This window comes from Martes martes, assembly GCF_963455335.1.
Source record: "Martes martes genome assembly, chromosome: 1".
Lineage (NCBI taxonomy): Eukaryota > Metazoa > Chordata > Mammalia > Carnivora > Mustelidae > Martes > Martes martes.
In genome coordinates, this window is record NC_137888.1 from 181,925,862 (window position 1) to 181,949,193 (window position 23,332).

The 23,332-nt window shown below is 40.6% G+C and overlaps 1 protein-coding gene and 1 pseudogene across 2 annotated transcripts in view; one reads left to right on the plus strand and one right to left on the minus strand.

Annotated features, from left to right (window-relative positions):
* TAFA1 (TAFA chemokine like family member 1) overlaps nt 1-23,332 on the minus strand; it is a gene marked incomplete at both ends in the record, with an annotated part of 491,339 nt that overhangs the window by 271,282 nt on the left and 196,725 nt on the right. The gene's annotated exons all lie outside the window — the stretch shown is intronic.
* Nucleotides 3,195-23,332, plus strand: part of LOC308351352 (large ribosomal subunit protein uL22-like) — a 92,215-nt pseudogene continuing 72,077 nt past the window's right edge. The window contains exon 1 of the transcript in view: nt 3,195-3,207. The product of the transcript in view is annotated as a large ribosomal subunit protein uL22-like (transcript). The remainder of the gene's footprint in view (nt 3,208-23,332) is intronic.

The following is a 23,332-nucleotide window of genomic DNA, read 5'->3' on the forward strand; positions in this document are numbered from 1 at the left end:
ACAAACAGAAATTTTAAATTAAAAAATAGGTAAGAAAAATACAGATTTCACTTACATGTTTATTATTATGATAATCTGCCTCAAAGATGTAGCATTACCGCAATGCCATGACTTACGTTCATGAATACATGAATTCCTATATACTTGCCCAATTGTCCATTTGCACTTGATGTGTGGGTAGCATTTGAAATAAACCAACTGGCAATCTGTTGGCTACTTGAGGATCAATAGTCTATGTTACGTATCCTGTCTCACAATGCTAACATATGCTTATGATATTATTCGATGGTTTACTGTTTAGTGAACACAACCTAATTTTGATTAGAGCAGCTAATTCATCTCTGAGATTCCTGTGGAGGCCACTTTAATTCCAGCATACGTTTTAGGAGCTCCTTTTGATGTGCTGTCCATTTTCCTCCATGATTCCTCGATCATGATCTCATGAGAAGGTGCTACCTCTCTCAACACAACTCAGCTGGGTGGTCCAAGGAAGCAGTCTCAGTGGTGATGTCATTTCATAAAGCCATTTTTACGTGACCAGACAGGGACAGTCTAATGGACACTTAGTTTCAAGAATAATCAAAATCCACTTTAAGATAAACAATTTCCCATGAATAATATTAACCCACTCTGAATAGGAGAGGCTGCAACTGAAGTATCTCGCACAACAGACATGCTTTAAATAACTAGACCCTATTATTCTCCCCCCCCCATATACCTGGTTAATATCAGTCTCATGAGTTGGGTGCATGAATATCTGCTGTTAGCATATCTTGTTTTTATGGTCACAGTCACAGAGTCCATCAACAAATAATGAAAGGGAATGAATTTAACTGGTCTTAGCCCCATATTTGGGCCTATATAAGAACGACATTTCCTAACTCCAGAAATAATAATTCAAAATTCCATTCTGAATGATCTAGTTCATGGAAATGTATTTTTAAATGATGAATTATTGAAATCAACCTATAGCCAAGACAATCCCACCAGTATGTATGTGTTTCAAGCCAAAAGCTTAGAATATCACTCAGCATGCCCTGAGGAATGGAACATATGAATAATTAGATGGTTCAGAATTCCCATTTCTCTTATGAAATGATCCCTTCCCTTGGCTCTATTCTACTTAACTATGAGATTTCAGGTTTTCAGTCTTTATTGAGCATCAAACTTATACAAGAGATTGACAGAGATTTTATATTGTGGCGGTTTTACTATTAATAAGTACAGCAGTATGTTAGTCAAGACTCCCAGTTGCAGATGTCAAAAACCCAACTCAAGCCAACTTAAACAAATGAAGGAAATTTATAGTGCTCTTCATGGAAAAGTTCTCAAATTGTTCTAGTTTCAGAGGTGGCTGGAAGATAGTCAACCCATGTAGTAAGAACCCCATCTTTCTCTTTGCCATATCTCAGCTCTATTTTCTCTGCTTTAACATCATTCTCAAGAAATTTCAATGCATGTGGTGGTTCTTGGGAGCTCTAGACTTATGCCCTTTCAGCTTGAATTCCAGCTGAAAGGCAATTTCTATTTGCCAACATACATATGAATATCCCTGGTCTGAGTCTCACTAGACTACTGTGGGTCACAGGAAGCTTTCATTGGCCAGGAATTCTTGATCCACGGAACATGGGTATGATTAGCACCAACTAAATCATAAGGACTCCCCAGACTCTCTGGGGAATATGGAAATAGGTATTGGGCAGAGATCAACAAATGTTGTCCATTTCCAGCAGGTGCTATTTATTTCAGCTAAGTACTAACCCATAAGCCAATATTTAATCTTCATGATACAACTATTTCTTTGAATCATTACATGTGATTTATAGATGAGACACTTGGTCCTCAAAGAAATTAATTAACATGCCCAGGATTTCATAGGTGGTAGGTGTTAGAGTTGCCATCAATATAATAGAGACAAAGTAATTACTCCTGAAGAACCCCAGTCTGTAAGGGCATGATCTCTAAAATACTTTCCATGACTAATGTGGCAAGATGTAGGAAGGGGAGGTGTTTAACTCAAAATAATTCACTCATTTGGATTTGAATAAGATTTCTACCTAAATGACAGAACTCAAAGTCTTTCTACAAAACAGCAATATTAGAGGCAATAGAATACTTATGGTCCTTAGAGAAGCAGCAAATAGCTTCTTCTCCTTGATCTGAGATGAAAATGCATCTTGCCCTTTCAGAGCAAGACCTTCCCAACTCCAGGAAGGTGTGTATGTGCAGTGGGAAGAGTCAGGAAGGACTCAGTTATTTATTCAAGACAATAGAGTATTTACCTGTGCTATTCATTCATTCATTCATTCATTCAAGGGTGTTTACTGAGCATGGTCTCTGTGTCCGAAATTCAAAGCAGTTTGCACCAAAGAGACACTCTAGCTACACTGCTTGAAATAAAAGGGACTGGTTCTGATACTTTGCCCTTAACCATTTGCTTTTCTGGGACTGAACCATCAGAGAAAATCCAAGTACATTGACTGCAAACACCAATTACACTGTGTGTGTTTGTCTTGCATTTTTTTTTTTTTAGCTTCCAAAAAATATAAAATGTGGGAAAAATTAACCTATTGGCGAAGAACCTAACCCAGGAAGACTTGATCTTGGAAGGCCAAGCAGAACTTTGGTGGGCCAGGTGAAAGCCATGAAAATGGAACCCAGAATAGTGTCACTTGTGAAGGAGTCAGGAGCCAATCTTTTTGGAAATAGAAAAATGGAAACGATGGCTATACAGCCTGTTGGAAGCCCTGGGTGCTTTTTTATACTTTAATTGCACTCAGAGTTGACAAGTCCCAAATACTCTGTCTTGGGTGAGCATTGACAATTTTATCTCCAAGAGAGAAGATTCTCAGCATGTAAGGGTGGCATTCCAATGGCCCGCTCCCCATCCTTATATATCTTCAGGGGATTTTAATGTCAAAGAAACCTAAATCTGTTTGCTTGGAAGCCTGCCACAGCAGCAACTTCCCTCAGCGAACGCCTTCAACTTCCCTCATCACCCACGAAGTCAGCATCTCGCTCCTTTTTGTAGGAGGCCAATTCCAAAGGCAGTTTCCAAACACCTGCCACTGCTGTTCTTTGACTGCACTCTCAAATGCCATAGTGGGGAATCTGTTCAAGCAATTACCACCCCAGCTGATAACCCACAGAAATATCAGCTGCTGGATCATCTGTGTCTGTTCCCCCATCCGGCGATGTTCCACGCAGGTACAGAGAGATTCTGCAAAGCCAGACTCAGAGCAGTCAGCAAAGAGATGAACAGCAGGAGTCTCCTGGTTTTCTGGCCACTTTCAGTCTCTTCTCCTCTTTCTTGCCTCATTTTTTTGTATCCTTAAAATGGGAATGATTTTATGCTCTAGGTATGAGGAAATGGAGTGAGCAAAAATATAACAAAAATTATAGGGAAATATTTTTGTGGGGTTGTATTATAAAACCTCTGCTTCATGAAAAATAAAATAAGGTCCCTCGGTCTTAGATGGTTTCTTCAAACATCTTTGTAATCCTGGGAACCACAGTACAGGAGCATCCCATGAGACATCATCATCAACAGCTGTTGATCATCATCATCAACAGCTGTTTGAGGCTTGTACTATAAATAGCTCTATCATACAGATGAGGAAACTGAGGCCTTACGGGTTTTAAAATGCATATGTGAGCAGAGGAGTTCAAACGTGACAGTGATCCAACTTGCAAGAATGAACGCTCATATTCTGGTCTAATGAATCTATCTTGGGAACAACTCACATGACAGTGATCACAATTTTATAAGTCTACTTCCTCTTATGAAAAAAAAAAACACAAAATTCAACTGTGTATGTGATAATTAGTTTGGCCATGCTGTAGCTCTCGCCTATGTTTCTACATTTTCTACAGTAGAAAAGCTTTTGGTATCATTTGGAAAAAAAAAAAAATGATGCTACTGCTTTGGTTACTGTGAGGTATTTGCCCCCAACTGAACCACAAACAAGTGAGAATAAAGAGGAGATATTTCAGACTGTAGAGCAGCAGGATTTTTCCTGTTTTAGAGTAAGCTATCCCAGCAAGAACTTATATGTTTTTTTTCAGGTAGCGTATAAGGATTTCTTATATATGTTTATTTCACATAGGTCAAACTGTTGTTTATGAACACTGAAAAAAAATCAGAAAGAGCCATAGGAAATCTCAATTATCTGCTTCACTGCCAATGAAGAAAACCAATGAGGAAATATTCAGTATGACTTTCAAATCTACTCTAACACAAAGTGTTGCCAAGACGATGTGCCTATTTGGTTCAAAAAAAGCCAGTAGCCAAGTAGCCAGTAGCCAAGATCTCTAGAATGAGGTGAATCATTGTATCAGATGCCATGTTTGGAGGGGGCAGGGAGGGGGAGGCCACAGTAATAGGTGAGGGAGAGTGTCTTGCTCAAAATTTATTTATTTATTTTTAAGATTTTATTTATTTATTTGACAGAGATCACAAGAGAGGCAGGTGGGGGTGGAGGGGTGGGGAGCAGGCTCCCCGCTGAGCAGAGAGCTCGGTGAGGGGCTCCATCTCAGGACCCTGAGATCATGACCTGAGCCGAAGGCAGAGGCTTAACCCACTGAGCGACCCAGATGTCCCTCAAAATTTATTCTTTTGGGGCAATCTGTTCACCTTTACCCTCTCAGTGTCCCTTTTCCTTCTCCCCAATTCTCCTTTCTTCAACCTTCACTTAACCTTAGATCTATGAGGAAGACTCATTGTATAGGTGGAGGAGAGGTGCTATCCTGGGATGTTTCCTTTCAAGTAGTCTAACATCAGACCAGATGGTTTTATTCAAGTTTTGGCTTTTTTCAGAGAGTTTTACTAAGAAGCAAGGAATGGTCACTTTCATACCCAGGAAACTTGTGTATATTAACACAGTGACTTACCACTGGAGCCAGAGAAAATGAAATAAGTACAGAGCCATATGTATATCCTAATAATGTATTTTTTGGTAATCATTGCTACTTTATTTTAAATTTTAATTTTTTAATTTATTTAAATTCAATTAGTCAATATAGAGTCTATCATCAGTTTCAGATGTAGCTTTCAATCATTCATCAATTGCATATAACACCCCGTGCTCATCACGTCATGAGCCCTCTCTATAGAAATGTTTTTGGGTCAGGTTATCAGGCAACCTCAATATAGTACTAGTTAATATTTATGGAGGACTTACAACCTATCAGGTGATGTGATTATGCTTTATATACATGACCTTCTTCTATCTTCACAATGATCTCATCAAGTGTTTTTTTGTTGTTGTTGTTGTTTTTTTTTTTTTTGGTCTCCATTTCTACACATGAGCTAACCTCAAATCCACCTGCTAGACTAGGTTGTATCCTATCTCCCCATCGCTTACTCACTTGTCAACCTGTCTCCAAGTTCAACCCTTTGCTGCTTTCTCCATAAGGAAGCAACCAAAATAAAGTATGTGTGCAACTCTAAGTTACAGCTAGTGATAAAAGATGTCCTTTTGGGGAATCACTTTTCACTTATAATGTACAGACCTTGCTCCATGGAGCATCTGTGGTGGGAAAAAAAAGAATCATTTTAATAAAATAAAAAGCCCCAGATGCTCCCAATATTGAGTGATAAATTCACACCTTGTTTGGGAATTCACTAAGGATTTAAGCCAGATCTGTAGAGGGAAAGTTAATATCTCTGACCGAAGTTGGAACAAAACCACAACACTCTCTTCTATAATATAGAAGTGATCACCTATATTTTCCATTTCCATTCAGCCTTTCATTTAATTTCTCCCCCCTTGCATGTGGTGGTCTTCTTTGATTCAATATTTCCCCTAATACTGTGGTGTGGAGTCCTGCTACGTGGGAGGTGGCATTCTAAGCTTGAAGTACTTATGCTTCAAGTTCACCTGGAGATAGGCGGTCTCCAATTTGGCAAGGCTTAAAAGGACCTGGCTGAATTCCAGCCCCCGTAATTATGTTCTAATCTGTCTTTATTCCCTCTCCTCATTTTTCATGTAATGTTCTTAACACAGCTCAAACCACAAATTCATTGCTTTCTAGCAGGAAGGGAAATTAATGGATGTTCTGTGAGATTATCTAATGACATTTGATTTATTTTTAGTTCTACTCTAGTTAGATGATACCTAAACAGAGATTGCTAGGATACGAGCTAACCTACACTTTACAAAGTATCTATTTTCTATATGAAATACACAAAATTTGCCTCGGTTGGATATATTACATGCAATCATATGATACATGCAATGTTTGCACATAAGCTACACCTACTGGAAATATCTGCCTCCTGTTAAATATTTTTGGTTAAATACGTAAAGACTAAGTTTCACCAATAACAATAACTACTTGGCCCCAGGTTTATAGCCCCCTGTTGCTTCATACGTGTGCTTCTGGGTTCTCCCATTATAATAAATGTTCTCTGAGTGACAGACACCAGATCAGCATCTCTTATGTGCCCCGCAGCACCTACGGACAAATTTGGGCACACCTTGCTCCTCCAAATGTCTAGTCCACTTCCTGAGGGCACTCACAGACACCTGCTGCCTTTTCTAAGAACTATTTTCCCAAGGGTGTGCATGGCAGGTGTGGTGCAATGAAGAGACACTGGTGTCACTGGTGTGAGCTGGGAAGTGACCAGACTGAGCAGTACAGGTTCTGTGACTTGGGGCAAATCCCTTTTGAGCTTCAATTATTCAGATTTCAAAAGAAAGACAGTATTTCATGCTCTGCTTACATCTCAAGACAGTGAGAGTCTTAAGCGATGGAACACTCATATTTGTATCTTGTAAAATGTGCTACACAAGGGAAGCTCATAGGAAGTAGAAGAAGGCAAGGGAGAGGGGAAGAAATGATTAAGCCTCTTCTCTCATTTAAATTACAAGCTCCTTGAGGTCAAGGATTATAGATCTCAGGTTTTAGTTTTGTTAAATAAAAACCTGTATCTCTCATAGACCAGTGGAACAGAGTAGAGAGCCCAGATATGGACGTCCAACTCTATGGTCAAATAATCTTTGACAAAGCAGGAAAAAGTATACAGCGGAAAAAAGACAGTCTCTTCAATAAATGGTGCTGAGAATATTGGACAGCTATGTGTAGAAGAATGAAACTCGACCATTCTCTTACACTGTACACAAAGATAAACTCAAAATGGATAAAAGACCTCAACGTGAGACAGGAATCCATCAGAATCCTAGAGGAGAACATAGGCAGTAACCTCTTCGATATCAGCCACAGCAACTTCTTTCAAGATATGTCTCCAAAGGCAAAGGAAACAAAAGCGAAAATGAACTTTTGGGACTTCATCAAGATCAAAAGCTTCTGCAGAGCAAAGGAAACAGTCAAGAAAACAAAGAGGCAACCCACGGAATGGGAGAAGATATTTGCAAATGACAGTACAGACAAAAGGCTGATATCCAGGATCTATAAAGAACTTCTCAAACTCAACACACACAAAACAGATAATCATGTCAAAAAATGGGCAGAAAACATGAACAGACACTTCTCCAATGAAGACATACAAATGGCTATCAGACACATGAAAAAATGTTCATCATCACTAGCCATTAGGGAGATTCAAATTAAAACCACATTGAGATACTACCTTACACCAGTGAGAATGGTCAAAATTAGCAAGACAGGAAACAACATGTGTTGGAGAGGATGTGGAGAAAGGGGAACCCTCTTGCATTGTTGGTGGGAATGCAAGTTGGTGCAGCCAATTTGGAGAACAGTGTGGAGATTCCTTAAGAAATTAAAAATAGAGCTTCCCTATGACCCTGCAATTACACTACTGGGTATTTACCCCAAAGATACAGATGTAGTGAAAAGAAGGGCCATCTGTACCCCAATGTTTATAGCAGCAATGGCCACGGTCCCCAAACTGTGGAAAGAACCAAGATGCCCTTCATTGGACGAATGGATAAGGAAGATGTGGTCCATATATTCTACGGAGTATTATGCCTCCATCAGAAAGGATGAATACCCAACTTTTGTAGCAACATGGACGGGACTGGAAGAGATGATGCTGAGTGAAATAAGTCAAGCAGAGAGAGTCAATTATCATATGGTTTCACTTATTTGTGGAGCATAACAAATGACATGGAGGACATAGGGAGATGGAGAGAAGAAGGGAGTTGAGGGAAATTGGAAGGGGAGGTGAACCCTGAGAGAATATGGACTCTGAAAAACAATCTGAGGGTTTTGGAGGGGCATGGGGTGGGAGGTTGGGGAAGCCAGGTGGTGGGTATTAAGGAGGGCACGTATTGCAAGGAGCACTGGGTGTGGTGCATAAACAATGAATTCTGTTACGCTGAAAAGAAATTAAAAAAACAAACAAACAAACAAACAAACAAAAAAACCTGTGTCTCCTCTATTAGAACCTCACAGAAAGGCATGACAGGGATGGGAAGGCATGAGGGAGAAATACTTGAGGAGGCCAAGTAAACATTTTTTTTTAAGATTTTTTTTAAAATTTTTTATTTATTTGTCAGAGAGACAGGCACAGTGAGAGAGGGGACACAAGCAGGGGGAGTGAGAGAGGGAGAAGTAGGCTTCCCGCGGAGCCAGCAGCCTGATGTGGGGCTCGATCCCAGGACGCCGTGACCGTGACCTGAGCTGCAGGCAGACACCTAACGACTGAGCCACCCAGGCGCCCCAAGTAAACATTTTAAAAAAGATTTTATTTGTTTATTTGAGAGAGTGAGCACGAGCTGGGGCCGGGGTGGGGGAGAGGAAGAAGCAGACTCCCCACTGAGCAGGAACCCCCCCCCCCCACATGGGGCTTGATCCCAGGATCCCAAGATCATGACCCCGGCTGAAGGCAGACGCTAACTGACTGAGTCACCCTGATGCCCCCAAGTAAACATTTTGAAATGATAGTTCCTATGCCCACATAATTATGTCCCTCAGAAGCAGGAACATCATTTAACTGAACATGAAACACGGGGACAGAAACCCTGTGGTTATGATAATATAGTCTCTCATCTCTGTTTTTTTAATGGGCATGAAGGCTTGTCACACACTTCCCAGTGATCAGCCTGCCTATGAGTGAAAAGCGTTTTACATGATGCAGAATCATTTCATTGTGAGCTATAGCCTGACCCTTTGTTTTTAATTGTCTGATCAAAAAAGTAATAAAAATAGTGGGAAAATGGAGACCTCTTGAGACCAAAAGGGAAAAAAAAATCACACTTTTCTATCAATCAGTTTTTCTTTGAACCTGAATAAATTGAACTCTGAAAATGGGACCCGGATTTCAATTCTCCTAATGACTGCATGCCCAATACGCACTGTGATCCACCTTTTGTAAAGCACTTTTTCAGTCCTGTCTCAACTATATGCTATAAATTTATATATAACAAATAATATCTTACTTTTCCATCCTGCTGTATGGTTTTCAACGTATTTTCATATGGATTTTGTTTACACAATGCTCCCGGCAATTCGGAGATGCAGAATTAGTGCTTCTCTTTCTCTTTCCTCTTATCTGAGGCTCAGAGACATTTGAAAACTTGCTCAAGGTTCTACAGGTTGCCAGGTAAGAATAAAGACAAAGAAGAAGGCAAGATGCGGAAAGTCAGGCCTCGAACTATTAACTAGATCGCCCGAGGTCTCCCAGGTTGTAAGAGTAGAGGCAGGGCTTGAACCTGGAGAGCCTGAGCCCACAGCCTACACCCTTACTGTGCTGCCATTGTACTCTGCATGCCGGATGCCTGGTGCAGAGCCTGGCACACAGTAAGTGCTCAGGAATTATGTATGTCCTGTCACTATTGGTGTCCATGCCCTGAGGCAGAGAGGGCAGACATGTTTAAAGAAGATGTGACCTCCTCAAGGTCGCCAGCTGGCTCTCCTTCTGTGGCACCATATTGTCACCACAGGCAGGAACTCTAAGGCCATCTATTTGAGCTGTTGCTCTCAATGTTGCTTTGGTGTGGGTCAATTTATTTTAAGTAGCTGACCCTGTATTAGTTGCTAGGTATATACGGGCACAGGAAAATCACAGGTTGTTGAAAAATTTCCCACTTGTGCCTCCTTTTACATGTGAGACTATACAAGGTTAAACCCAGAGAAATAAATTCCACCCAAACAACAAATATTGTGTCACGGGCCCAAGGTTTCTGAAAAGCAAAATACCAAGGAGATCATCACGGCCCCCTCCTCAGCAATGTCTTACACTCCCCTACCTCCTACAAATCTGGACTCCCCTCTTTCTATTATTGATTACTCACATGAGCTGAAAGTCTTTCAGAAATCATTGGGTCAAATGCCTCATCTCAAAGAAGGGGAAACTGAGGACCAGAGCAAGGAAGGGAATTGCCCTACATGAAAGCCTGTGAACCTCCTTCAGAAGAGTGACTTCAACGGCCAGTCAGTCCGGTGTATGTTTGTTGGTTGGTTTTACCAGGCTGTGTTACTGTCCCTCCTGTTGGAAGCCACAGGCTACAGAGTTTTCAAGAAACGAGCTCTCATCTCAAACTTAATGACCCTCTCAATCCTGGATTTGTAGAATCCCACAGGGCTTGCCTCAGAAACTAAAGTCAAATTAGTAGCCCTTCAGCTTAGACTACGAAAATCTTAAAAACAAGAGGATTAACATTTATTTAGCTTTTTAGGATTTTGTCTGTCAGAGCCTGGACCTTAAAGACAGGGTAATCGTATAACCTCTTGGGTTTAAAGGAAAAGTAAATAAGCTGGTGGTTCCAACTGCTGTGAGGACAGGGACCCCACTGGAAGTAGGTCAGAGCCAGTTGTAGTCTCCCTCTTAGGTATAAGTGAGTCTTCAATTTGCCTACATCTACCTTCATTTACTGACGGTGATTTACACATGCATTTAAACCTTTCTAAAATATTTTGGATTTTATGTTGAACGCGAGCAGCAAACCAGAAAACACTGGTCAGAGAGGGAGACATAAAATACCCTAAAATACTAGCAGTTGGCCAAGATTCACATGGTTGATGGCTATTAAATTTGTGCTCAATAAATTTTATTCTCATTAACTGCATTCTGAACAAAGAAAACAATGGATTAAGGCTTAGTCAAATTAATATATTTGATGTTGGGGCATTCGCATAAACATGGTCTTACAGCCCTGCATTCCATTTTAAATGCTGAAGTAAAAATAAGACAGGGTGAAACCCAGTCGGCTTTGATCAATCACCGATTTCAGTCTAAAACTGCTAACAACTTTAGGTCTGTCATGAATTACATTTGTCCTGACCAGCATTCATCATGGCTCTGGGTAAATAGCCATTACTGATAAAATATGGCCATTTGTCTAAACTTCATCCCATCAGCAGGCAAGTAGAAAACTCTTGGATAGCTAAATATTTGGGGCATCATCTAGGGGACTTGGAGGGCCTCCCAAGAATTGCATGTTATCCATCCCTTTGTAGATACAATTCTGCAAAGACTTATATTTTTATTACAGGGCATGATAGTGATAAGAAATGTGTGTAAGAGACTCCCGTGCATGTAAGTGTACACACACACACACTCACTAAGGAAAATTAGCAATGGTTATAAGTGTTTTATTTCTAGGGCTGAGTTACCTTGGTTGTAAATACTGGATGACATGGTTGAATAACAGAATATATTTAAAATGCTTAACATGGTGTCCAGGACATACTATGTGCTCATTTATTAAAACAAACAAACAAACAAACAAACAAACAAACAAATGCACTTTGGGTTGGAACTTCAGATCACTTATTGCCAGAGATTTCCCTGCAAGCGAATGTAGAAAAATTGAGAGGCTTGGCAAGTTATCTCCCCCTTAAGTGCTTTGAAATTGCCTTAAAAATCATTTAATAGGGGCACCTGGGTGGCTCAGTGGGGGGGCACCTGGGTGGCTCAGTGGGTTAAAGCCTCTGCCTTCTGCTCAGGTCATGATCCCAGGGTCCTGGGATCGAGCCCCGCGTCGGGCTCTCTGCTCCACAGGGAGCCTGCTTTCTCCTCTCTCTCTGCCTACTTGTGATCTGTCAAATAAATAAATAAAATCTTTAAAAAAAAATCATTTAATAGACCCTCAAGGAAATCGCACTGATTATCTGGTCCAGAAAGAGAACCATCCGTCCTGATCCCCTACTTCAGGCACCAAACTTGGGTGTGAAAGACTTGCTCCCCGCCCCCCCCACCACCAAGGGTTTGTTTATTCATTTGACAGACAGAGATCACAAGTAGGGAGAGAGGCAGGCAGAGAGTGAGAGGGAAGCAGGCTCCCTGCTGAGCAGAGAGCCCGATGCGGGGGCTCGATCCCAGGACCTGAGCTGAAGGCGGAGGCTTTAACCCACTGAGCTACCCAGGCGCCCCATGACTTGCTTTCTTTTGAAAGGAAAATGAGGGTTCACAGGATGAGAAAATGCCATAATTAAGGGTGTCCAATAGAATGTGATTCATATTAAAAAAAAAAAAAAAAGATACTCCCTACCCCTCAAAAAGAGAGAGAGAGAGTTCTTAAGGCATGACTTAGAACAATGATTCCTCCATTAGAATGAGTATTTAATCCTGCACAAATAAACTCCGGGAAGTTAATTCAACCAGATTAATGGATCAAAGAGATATTGAATACCCTCCAGGTGGAAAACAACAAAAAACAAAAACTAGGTGAGGCACTGGGAGGGAGTGAAAAGTATAGAAATAGAGGAAAACAGCCCCACTTTTCAGGGAACTCAGAAGCTGTCAGAGAGAGACAATTAGGTAAGAGACCAACTCTAATTGCCTTCCTCTACACCCTGCAAATAAAGATGTATCAGAAAAGGAGATGCAAAGGACAATATAGTGCTTTCCTCTCTGGCATGAAATTTATCTTGTGAAAAGAACAATTATCTCAAGGCAGACTTCTTTCTCAATGACATCAGATAAAGTTGGCTCTAAAGGGCAAGATAAACCACCTGAGCCTTCATTCCCCAGGCATGCTGTAGTTTTAAAAACACCAGGCACTGCACATCCTCACTTTCAACTTGTAAATCAGAACTACAAACCTTCAATGATTCAGGCTTCCTCCCACATTCCTCTCTCTCTCTCAATAAAATCATGAAAGTTAAAATGAAAAATTTAGAGGATTTTTGGGTTTTCTCTGGACCAGCAGTTACTCATCTTGAGGGAGAAGCCTCTCCCGAGTTAGCCCCAAAGCACCTCCAGGTTCATTCTCTATCACATTGCGAAGTTCAACAAATACACTGGGAATTCTCCTAATACTACATAAACAGGTAACTTTTCTGTGTTCTAATTACATTGCAAATATTATGATTTTTGATGGTGTATCTGAAGGGATTAAAAAACTGAAACGGCACAGTTATGTCCTGTTTTTGTGTATCATATTCACTGAGAATCTCCCTACTGTATATTTGCTCATTCTATTCTTTTTTTTTTTTAATTTTTATTTATTTATTTGACAGGCAGAGATCACAAGTAGGCAGAGAGGCAGGCAGAGAGAGAGAGAGGAGGAAGCAGGCTTCCCGCCGAGCAGAGAGCCTGATGCGGGGCTCAATCCCAGGACCCTGGGATCATGACCCAAGCTGAAGGCAGAGGCTTTAACCCACTGAGCCACCCAGGCGCCCCTGTTCATTCTATTCTACCTACCTACTCTGTTGGCTGAACTACCACTTAACCTTATTTGAAATGATTTTCAAAAACATCACAGATTCTTTTTTTCCTTTTACTCTGCTGTCCCAGTGTATCCACCTGTTTGGGTATAGAAGAGGATGGGTATTAGGAATGTAGGAACAGAAGCAAGACAAGGATAGAGGTAACTTTTTGCTTCTGACATTTAAAAAAAAAAAAAAAGAAATCAATGTTGTTGCAAAACAACTGCCTTACAAACCAGGCTATTTTCTTGAGAAATATAATCAAAATGATTTTATTTCTCATTTAACATGTCAAAAGGCAATCTAGTCTCTCTGTGTTATGGTTTTACATGAGGAAGATCCAGACAAGAAGAGTAAGAAGAATAGGGATAAACCCACCTTGTTTTTCTTCTTCTTCTTCTTCTTTTTTTTTAAGGGCCAAGGAAATAATGGGAAGAAAGAGAAGAGGAGAAGGAGAGCAAAGCTGGATCCCAGTTTTCTTCACTCTAAGCCAAAGCCCAATGAGCGGAGTTAACTAGACGGGCAAATGAGAAAGGGCAGTTGGTGGTGGAACAAGATGGTCTCCTAAACCATTTCCCATGTCAGCCTGAGGATCAAGTATGTCACACAGAGCGCATACAGGGAGTTCCTGAGGCTTAGCACTCCGGATCCACTCTTTCTTTTCTTTTCTTTTTTTTTTTTTTAAGATTTTATTTATTTATTTGACAGAGATCACAAGTAGGCAGAGGCAGGCAGGGGAGGGGCAGACTCCCCGCTGAGCAGAGAGCCCGATGCGGGGCTCGATCCCAGGACCCTGAGATGACCCGAGCCGAAGGGAGAAGCTTAACCCACTGAGCCACCCAGGCGCCCCTGGATCCACTCTTGATTCTGGTGTGGTAGAGATCAGACTAGAAGCTGCTAAGATTATGACTAGAGGGCTTCCAACAGGGATGCTAGAGCAAGAGGCAGCTCTGTCACAAGGGCTATAAGCAAACCACTGTAGCCGGATCTAAATGGAGGTCCCAGGCAGTCGGCAGAGGCAGTCATGGTACCAGTGGAGATGACATAAGGCTGAGTCATTTGGGACCACCAGCTCCAGGGATGCCAAGAGACCAAATCAACAATCCATCAGCCACCCTCAAAGCGCCTAAGCTAGAGAGATGAAGGGACATTACTCAGTGGACAGGAGCCAGAGAAATCCATGACCCAAGGACCTTAATGTGTTATCCACCAAGAGACTGAGAAAGTCATACATCTTCACCCATACACCCAGATGCCATCTCAGAGAATATGTCAGATGCAGCGGTGGAAATGAGAGACTAAGCCATTTTTTCCCCGCAGATAATTCTTATACATGAGACTGAACTCGTCCTAAAGAGACTGTATGAGCTAAAAGACAGACTTGTTATCTTGACTGGAGATTGACCCATAGTTATTTTTTCCCTTCACTACTGACAGGGTAAAGGACCTGTGAAGAGGACCATATCATTTATACATTATTTAAAGAAATGACATCTCTGCACATTCAAGTTATACCTAGCGTTCAGTGTCTTACCCTACTCAGCTCACAGTCTCAGTGCGAATGCCCCCATATGTGTGGGAATCAACTTGGTCTGAATTAATCCCTTCTTTACCTGACACCTCAGAGCTCACTTTCCTTGAGCGCGGACTTGATTCAGCCCGGTATTGCAGACAATATTTGCATAACTGTGTCACAAGCGTAAAAGCTCTTTGAGGGCACCCATTCCAGCGATCATGTAATATTTCTGCCTTCCCGAGTAAATAAATTAACTGAATTTAGAAGCTAAATGGCATTTTTTTCTAATTAAGAATGTTTTGCTGCTGGGGTCTAATTTGCGCTCTACTACAGTTCCTATTGTGACTCGCATAATTAAGTGGGGCTCTATAAACCTTGTAAGCTGGCTTATGATATTAAATCCACAAATGATGGGGGAGGACAAAAACTTTCATGCTTTGATGGCTGTGGTAGCTCTTGTGTCTGTTTGCCCACCGTGTACAAGGTCTCCTCTTTGTCCTGGTAATGAACTGTAATCCACAGACTCATAACTAATGCGAAGCCACAACTGGTACCTGTCTACTACAGGCAGTATTGAAAGTGGCCTCCAAGGTTCCCACACTCTGATGTAGGCACCCTGGGAATCTCCTCTTTTCAGTGGGAGCAGGATCTGGGAATACGACAGGAGAGCTTTCCCTTGATGAGGTTACCGTCGGTTGCCTTGGAGGTAAGCAAAAGGGAGATGATCCTGGGAGAAACTGACCAAATCAGGTGAGCCATTTCAAAGGTGAAGCATGAGAGATCTGCTGTCTGAAAGGCCTGAAGAAAGCAAACAGCCAGGTATGTGAGAAGAGAGGGTCTCCTGAGAGTGACACCTGGCGGACAGTCAGCAGGAAAGCTAGTGGAATGGACCTGTGTGTGGGGGTAGGAACCTATAGAGGGAGACATAACGAGGACCCTGTATTTGTGTGCAATTGCTGTTGGTAGAGCTGAAAAGGAGGTGTGACAGAGTACTGTGCATTCCAAACTCTGTTTCTAAGTACTGTGCATTCCAAACTATGTTTTGATGTTCAATAATGTCTACATTAGTAAACTACATTCGCAGGTGGATTTAACTCCTTTGGGTTTTATTTTGCTATAGTTCTCGTCGAATTAAAATACTTTTTAAAATGTCTTTGGGTTATAAGGAAACCTGTTCTGGAGAGGAATATAAATTCATTTCTCACTGTCAGGCTGTGCCTAAGATTTATTTTTTTAAGACGTAATAGCTGCAGCCATATTTCCCTAGTGATAAAAAGAAATCCCTTTAGTAATCCCTACAAAATCCGAAAGGGCTAAAATGCAATGAAGAGGATTTCTAATGGTAAGTTATAAATCCTTTTAGAGAACATCTTGGTTTAAAATAATTTTGAAGAAAAAAAAATAAGAATGCTTAGGAATCGAATAGTACTATTTAGAAATCCTCCAGCAGTATCAAGGACACTCAAAAGGAGTTCACATTCAGAACTGAGAAGATGAAATGAAGTTGTATTGGTGATGGTCATGGGCAGCGAGAAACTGAAGGTAGCAGAGAAACACAACTGGACACTCTCAAAGTGTGACAGAGGTCCAGGGGCCATACATTCCGTCCACCCCAACTTCAGATCCTCCTCTCCAGCAAGGATTGCAGGCAGAGATCTAAGTACCTTAGAAGTCAACATATTCCTCAGGTTAATTAAGGAGACATTTAGCTCAGTGTAAATGTTAACCTTTACCGAAGTTTTACTCCCCGACACTCAGGAGAGTGCGTTCTCTCTCTTCCAGCTGGATGTGTTTCCAATATTTGACAGGAGCTGCTACAATTACTAGCTTTCATAAATTGGATACCTATCGGGCCAGGCATGAAATTTAAAGAAAGACACAAAGAGAGAAGGTGTAAAACTTCAAGACGGGGAGAGTTATAAGCTCTGCGGCCAATCTGAAGTAAGGTCAATGTCCCCACTGTCAGGGGCAGCTGCTACTCATTCTTCACCCACATGTGGTAATTTGGGAATTAATCACAACAAACCAGGGATCCGGATCATCAAGAATAAAATCCCCCCCTCTAAAAAAATGTCATGCATTGACCTGATCCTCTTAAAGACTCTAGAACACCATTAATATTTTAAAGCTGTTGGTCATTGGATGTGGAGCAGATAATCTGAAGTCTATATGTATTTAATTAAATAGAAATGGAAACCTTGAGACCCTTTACTGAGTTTCTACAGGTGGGTTCTGAAAGGCTAGAATGTTTTACATTAAATTAATGCTGGAAAATTGAAGCAATAAATTCAGAGGGTTGCAGATTACATTCCAGGGAACATATTGTGTGTAGATCCATCTGCCGTATGACCTGAAGACATGGTGAGTGCTTTGAACACTCTTCCCAGAAAGCCATGCAAGTATGTAGCATTCAGCATATCATCTCTGAGGTTCACCTATCCCCTTGAAGAGTATTCATTGTCTTCAAGTCTAAATACCCTTTCAAATAAAAACAATGATAATAAAATCTAACACACATTAGGCACCGTAAAGGGTTATTGAAAGATTACAAGAGGTAAGTGCACTTATCTCAAGAGTTATATGAAATAAATCAATACATGTAAAATGTCTGAACTGTGCCTTATTTTAACTATCATACCAACTCTCCAGTTTTAAAACAAATTATTTTTTTGAACAGTATTAGACTTACAGAAAAACTATGATGATAGTACAGACCTCCGACACACTCCACACCCAGTTTCCCCTACTATGAATGTCTTCTGTTAGTGTGGTACACTTGTTTTAATTAGTGATTCCATATTGATGCATTAACTGAAGTCCACTCTTTATTTACATTTCCTTAGTTTTTTTTTCTCTAATTTCCCCTTTCTATTCCATGGTACCACCCAGAAATATTACATTTAATCATTTTAACTCCTTAGTTTCCTCTTGGCTGTGACAATTTGTCAGACTTTCCTTGTTATTGATGACCTTGACAGTTTTGGGGAGTGCTGACCATATACTCTGTAGAACAACACTCAGTTTAGATCTACCTGAGGTCTTTCTCATGATTAGACTGAGATTATGGGTTTCAAGAAGGAAGACCACAGAGCCTAAGTATTACTTTCTTATTACATCAAAGGCACATGGTATCAACATGGCATCCCTAATGATGTTAACCTTAATCACCCGGCTGGGATATGTTTTGCCAGATTTACCATTGGCCAAGATAATCTTTCCTCCTGGCTCCTGTTTTCACACTGTTCACTTTGGAAGGAACTCACTAATGCACAACCTACCCTTAGAGAGTGAGGAGTTATGCCTTAGCTCCTTGAAGGTAGAACATTTACATAAATTACTTGGAATTCTACATAGATTGGTCTATTGCTTTCCATTTATCTCTGTGTTCACTTGCTGACATCAGCATGAGCTCATGGATAGTTATTTTACACTTTGGGGTATAACCCACCACCACTTTACTACGTTTCCCCAGCTTTGTTCACTAGGAGCTCTTCCAGTTAGTGTCTGTGTCCCTTTGACCCCATCAGGGTGGGATGTTTACTTTTTGTGCATGCACTTGTTTGCACTCTGGCACTACAAGAGGACCCAGGCTCATCCTGTCCATTTTCTGCCCCAGTCCTTGAATGAGCCACTTCTGCAAGGAGCCCTGGATCCTTTTATTAGATCATAGTATTAGCAACCAAGATCTGGACGCTAAACGTGCTCATTACTGCAGTGACACTTCTGTGTGTTTATCCACCAACATAAGTACACATTTAACCCCTGCTCCTTTGGGATACACCTTTATCAACTATAGTTCATGTTTATGTACCATTTCTTTCATGTTTTGTTTTACAAACTCCACATATTTCTGAGACTATGTCAGTGTTGTTTTGTCCCTCTATTCCTTTCGATGAGGTTGTTTCATATATGTGTATGGGTGTGTGTGTGTGTGTGTGTGTGTGTATATATATATACACACACATATATATATATAAATATTTTGTAAGATTTTATGTATTTGACAGAGAGTGAGAGAGCGAGCATGGGGGGAGGGTCAGAGGGAGAAGCAGACTCCCCGCTGAGTAGGGAGCCCAATGTGGGGCTTGATCCTGGGATCCCAGAATCATGACCCGAGCCAAAGGCAGATGCCTAACTCACTGAGCCACCCAGACCCCCATTTCATATATTTTAATATGATTAGTTTTGTTGTTGTTGTCACGGTCTACATTCATCTGGGATTCCATTGACCTCTGAACTATTTTTTTTCTATTTGCTTACATTCAAGTTTATTCTTTGTTCTGTAAATTTCAATGGGTTTCAACAAATGCATAGTGCCATGTACCCACAATTACAGTATCAGACGGAATAGTTTTACTGCTTTAAAAAAAAAATCTCCTGTGCTTTATCTATTCAATCCTGAATCTATGGCCATCAAAGATCTGGTAACTCTCTCTGAAGTCTTACTTTTCCCAGAATGCCATACAGTTGAAATCCTGCATCATGTAGCCTTTCCATAATGGTGGCTTTCACTTAGCCATATGCATTTAAGTTTCCTCATGTCTTTTCATAACTAAGAAACTCACTTCTTTTTAATATCGAATAATACTCCACTGTACGGATATGCCATAGTTTATTCGTGGATTCACATATTGAAGCTGTTATAACATTTACCTGCAGGTTTCTGTGTGTCAAGTCCCTTCAGTAATAGCTAGAAGCATGATTGCTTATCTTAAGATAAGATTATGTTTAGCTTTGTAAGATGTTGTCAAACTGTCTTCCAAAGTGGTTAGGTACCAGTTTTTATTCTCAGTTTCATTCTCAGTAACACATGAAAATTCCGTTTGTTCCACATCTTCGCCAGCAATTGTTGTTGTCAGTTTTTGTTGGTTTTGTTTTGTTTTGTTTTGTTTTTTAAGATTTAAGCCATCCTAATGACTTACTGTTCTTTACCTGGTGTTTGTTTTATATTTATTTTCATCCAGTCTGCAGTTTGTCTTTCCATCCTCTTAAGGTCTGTCACAGAGCAAAAGTTCTAGTTTTAGTAAAGTTAATCAGTCTTTGGAGGATCGTACTTTTGGTGTTTCATTGAAAAACTTACCATCAAATCCAGTTCAGCCCAGATTTTATCCAAGTCTCCATTTTCCAAGAATTATATACTCCCTTTTCTAAATGGCAAATTGGGAGGTGAAAAATAACTGGGCCAAGCTCCCAGCACCTGAATTTCAACTCCATTTGTCTGAACTCCAAACCCTGTGTTCTTAGCCTATATATTTTTTTTAATTTTTAAGAACTGTGTCATTTAATGTGAGGATTAAATGAGATAATGCGTGGAAAGTACCCTGGACATGTCAAGTACAATCTATTATTGTTACTGTTTTGGTTTTGCTGTTATTAATATTCCTCTTAGGCATGCTTACTACTTTAGCTTTTGATTTCAGGTATAACTACTCTAATTTAGAGTGAAACCTCCCTGGCATACTGGACTAAGGATGTGGCACTGAATATAAAGTAGTTTTATAGGGCTTTATATTGGTATGATTAAATAATGCAGAAATCTGAGTGCCCTTCACTTCACAGATCAGCAATGATATATCGAACATCTAAGCAAAACTATAACTTTCTCCCTTATTAAGACACTTGAGCTATATCAATGAGAAGTCTCCACTTGCTCTTTGGGGTCTCTTTCTCCTTATCACCTTCAAAAGAAAACATTTGGCATTTATTATTTAAAAGGCAGGTGCAATGGATTCTTTTATGAATGCAGTAAATCACCAAGGATGGTTTGTGTATGAGGAGCCTGGGAACATCCTGCAAGGCATGTTGTAAGGGGCAAGTGAAGCTGCTGCTGGTAATTTAAAACATTTTTTGATCTCTTGCTTGTGTTAGACGCAGTAACAAGAATTTAACACATATTACATTACTTAACCTCAGTTATTCTTATTATAATTGAAAATCAGAAAACAGAGCCCCAGAAATATTAACTAAATTGTGTAGGGTCACACAGTGAGGAAGAATGACCTAACAATTTGAGTTCTGGTCTCTCTGAACCCAGAACCTTTGCTCTGAAGCACACAGCTCTTCTACCCAACAGAAATCATGCGGTTGGGGCGCCCGAATGGCTCAGTGGGTTAAAGCCTCTGCCTTCGGCTCAGGTCATGATCCCAGGGTCCTGGGATGGAGCCCCACATCAGGCTCTCTGCTCAGCAGGGAGCCTGCTTCCCTTCCTCTCTCTCTGCCTGCCTCTCTGCCTATTTGTGATCTGTGTGTGTCAAATAAATAAATAAAATCTTAAAAAAAAAAAAAAGAAAGAAAGAAACTGCGGTTAAAGGGCTATAGCTTCATCATGCCAATTTCTTGTAAAGGGAAAGACCTCAAAGCACCAAAGGCGTCAGGCGGGAGAATTTTGGAAGACTACCCCAAAAGTTGTACTTATCCATGTGGTCAGGAGAATGACAAAGCATCACCGCTTCCATTCATAGAGATCAATTCCAAATCAGTTTAGTAACTAAGCTATATTGCTCCCAGGATGTTGAACTGTATTCTACAAATAACTAGAATGAATGAGAAAGGTAGACAGAAGCATCTGGACCATGCTGAATGCTGAGTTGTCAATGTATGCTAAGGAAAGGACTGGTAGCCTAGCAGGTTTGTTCTTTCTAACAAGCTAACCCAAGAAAGAAATTAATGCTAATAAGTTTGAATGGGACTGGGCAACAGCTTTGGTCCTTCCCAATGGTATAGCACAGTAGACACACACGTACACAGCTGCTGTTGGTAACAATAGGACCTACTTTGAAGTTAACTCTTTTTTATATGTCATATATTTTCCATATAATAATACCCATCTGAGATAAGGATGGACAAATGTCAAACACTTTTTTATTAAAGTCAAGGTTGAATTGATTCAATATTGGAAGAATGTGCTAAAGGCTCTTCCAGATTTAAGCAAAACTTTCTGGATGGCTCTGCTGGTCTCAAACATTTATCATGGGTATAATTCTTACACTGGAGGTTATTATGCAGAAAGATGTGGTGTATGACTTTCCATAATTTACTGATCAAATAACCCTGAACATATAAGTTGGGCATCGCCTTGGCTGGGTGTGAGATTGATAGAATCACAGGATTAATTTCCCCTAAGATTTAATATCTCCCATTCATCCAATATCCTCCCTGCCTCATCCTGTAGGGACTTTGGAAGTAAAAGAAGGAAAAGTGAAGGGAAAGTATCAGTTTTGGTAAGGACACCCTGATTTCCTTCTGGAATATTACTTCTTTGAACTACATAGCGTCAAGCTACATTAATGAGCTCTGAAGATTTTTACTGTTACGGAGAACGGTGCAAAATGGAAAATGCTGCAAAATGGGTGCAAAAAGGAAAACAGCAAAAAGTGGTGGAGTCCATTCATTCTGCAAGTGACAACCTGAAGAAATTATGAACTAGATCCCACATCTTAAATCATGGCCAGGTACTGATTTCTGTGTGTGGAGGGAGGGTGGGTAGATGGGTGTCCTATGTGTGTGGGGGGGGGTGTGTAGTTTTTTTGTTTTTTTTTTCCCTAAAAGCTGTTTTCCCAACATGCCCTTCAATTTTCCAAGTCTCCTGGTAGTCATCCAGTAAATTCATTTTCTATTTTTATTAAGTGGATTTGCCTTTTTAAAATTAACTGACAACAAAGTGTTATAACTGATCAGATCACCTAAAAGAATCAGGTGACGATGTCTACTGAAGTGCAAAGAAACTGGTAACCTCACTAGGTGTATGCTCTATTTTTCCTCTGCCTAAAATGTCTTCTTTTATAAATACCACCCTTAGAGAGTTATTAAACCCTCAGGAAGGTTAATTGGGAGAGAATGGGGAGTATCCTGAGAACTTCTAAAGATGACAGCTCCCCCTGTGGCCGGACTGGGGTGCTGCTTGCCCCCCTAGCAGATCCCTTTACTTCAGCCACGTGGCTAGGTGTGCACAGGCAGAACCCAAGAACGAAAACAAAAAGAACAAAAGCAATGGCAGGTGAGAAGGACCACCCATTTCCTACCCAGTGCCAAGAGCGATCAAACCAAACATCATGTTGCTTCTTTTTCTACTAAAAACTTATCAATGGCTCAGTGGCTGCCGTTGCATTTGGAAGTGGCCCCACTAGGTTCATATGACTTGGCATTCTCTCTCTCATCTCTTGTCCCTCTCCTCTCCACTCACTGTGCTTTAATCACACTGATCTCTCTTTTTTTAAGTTCCTTAATAGGCCAAACTCTTTC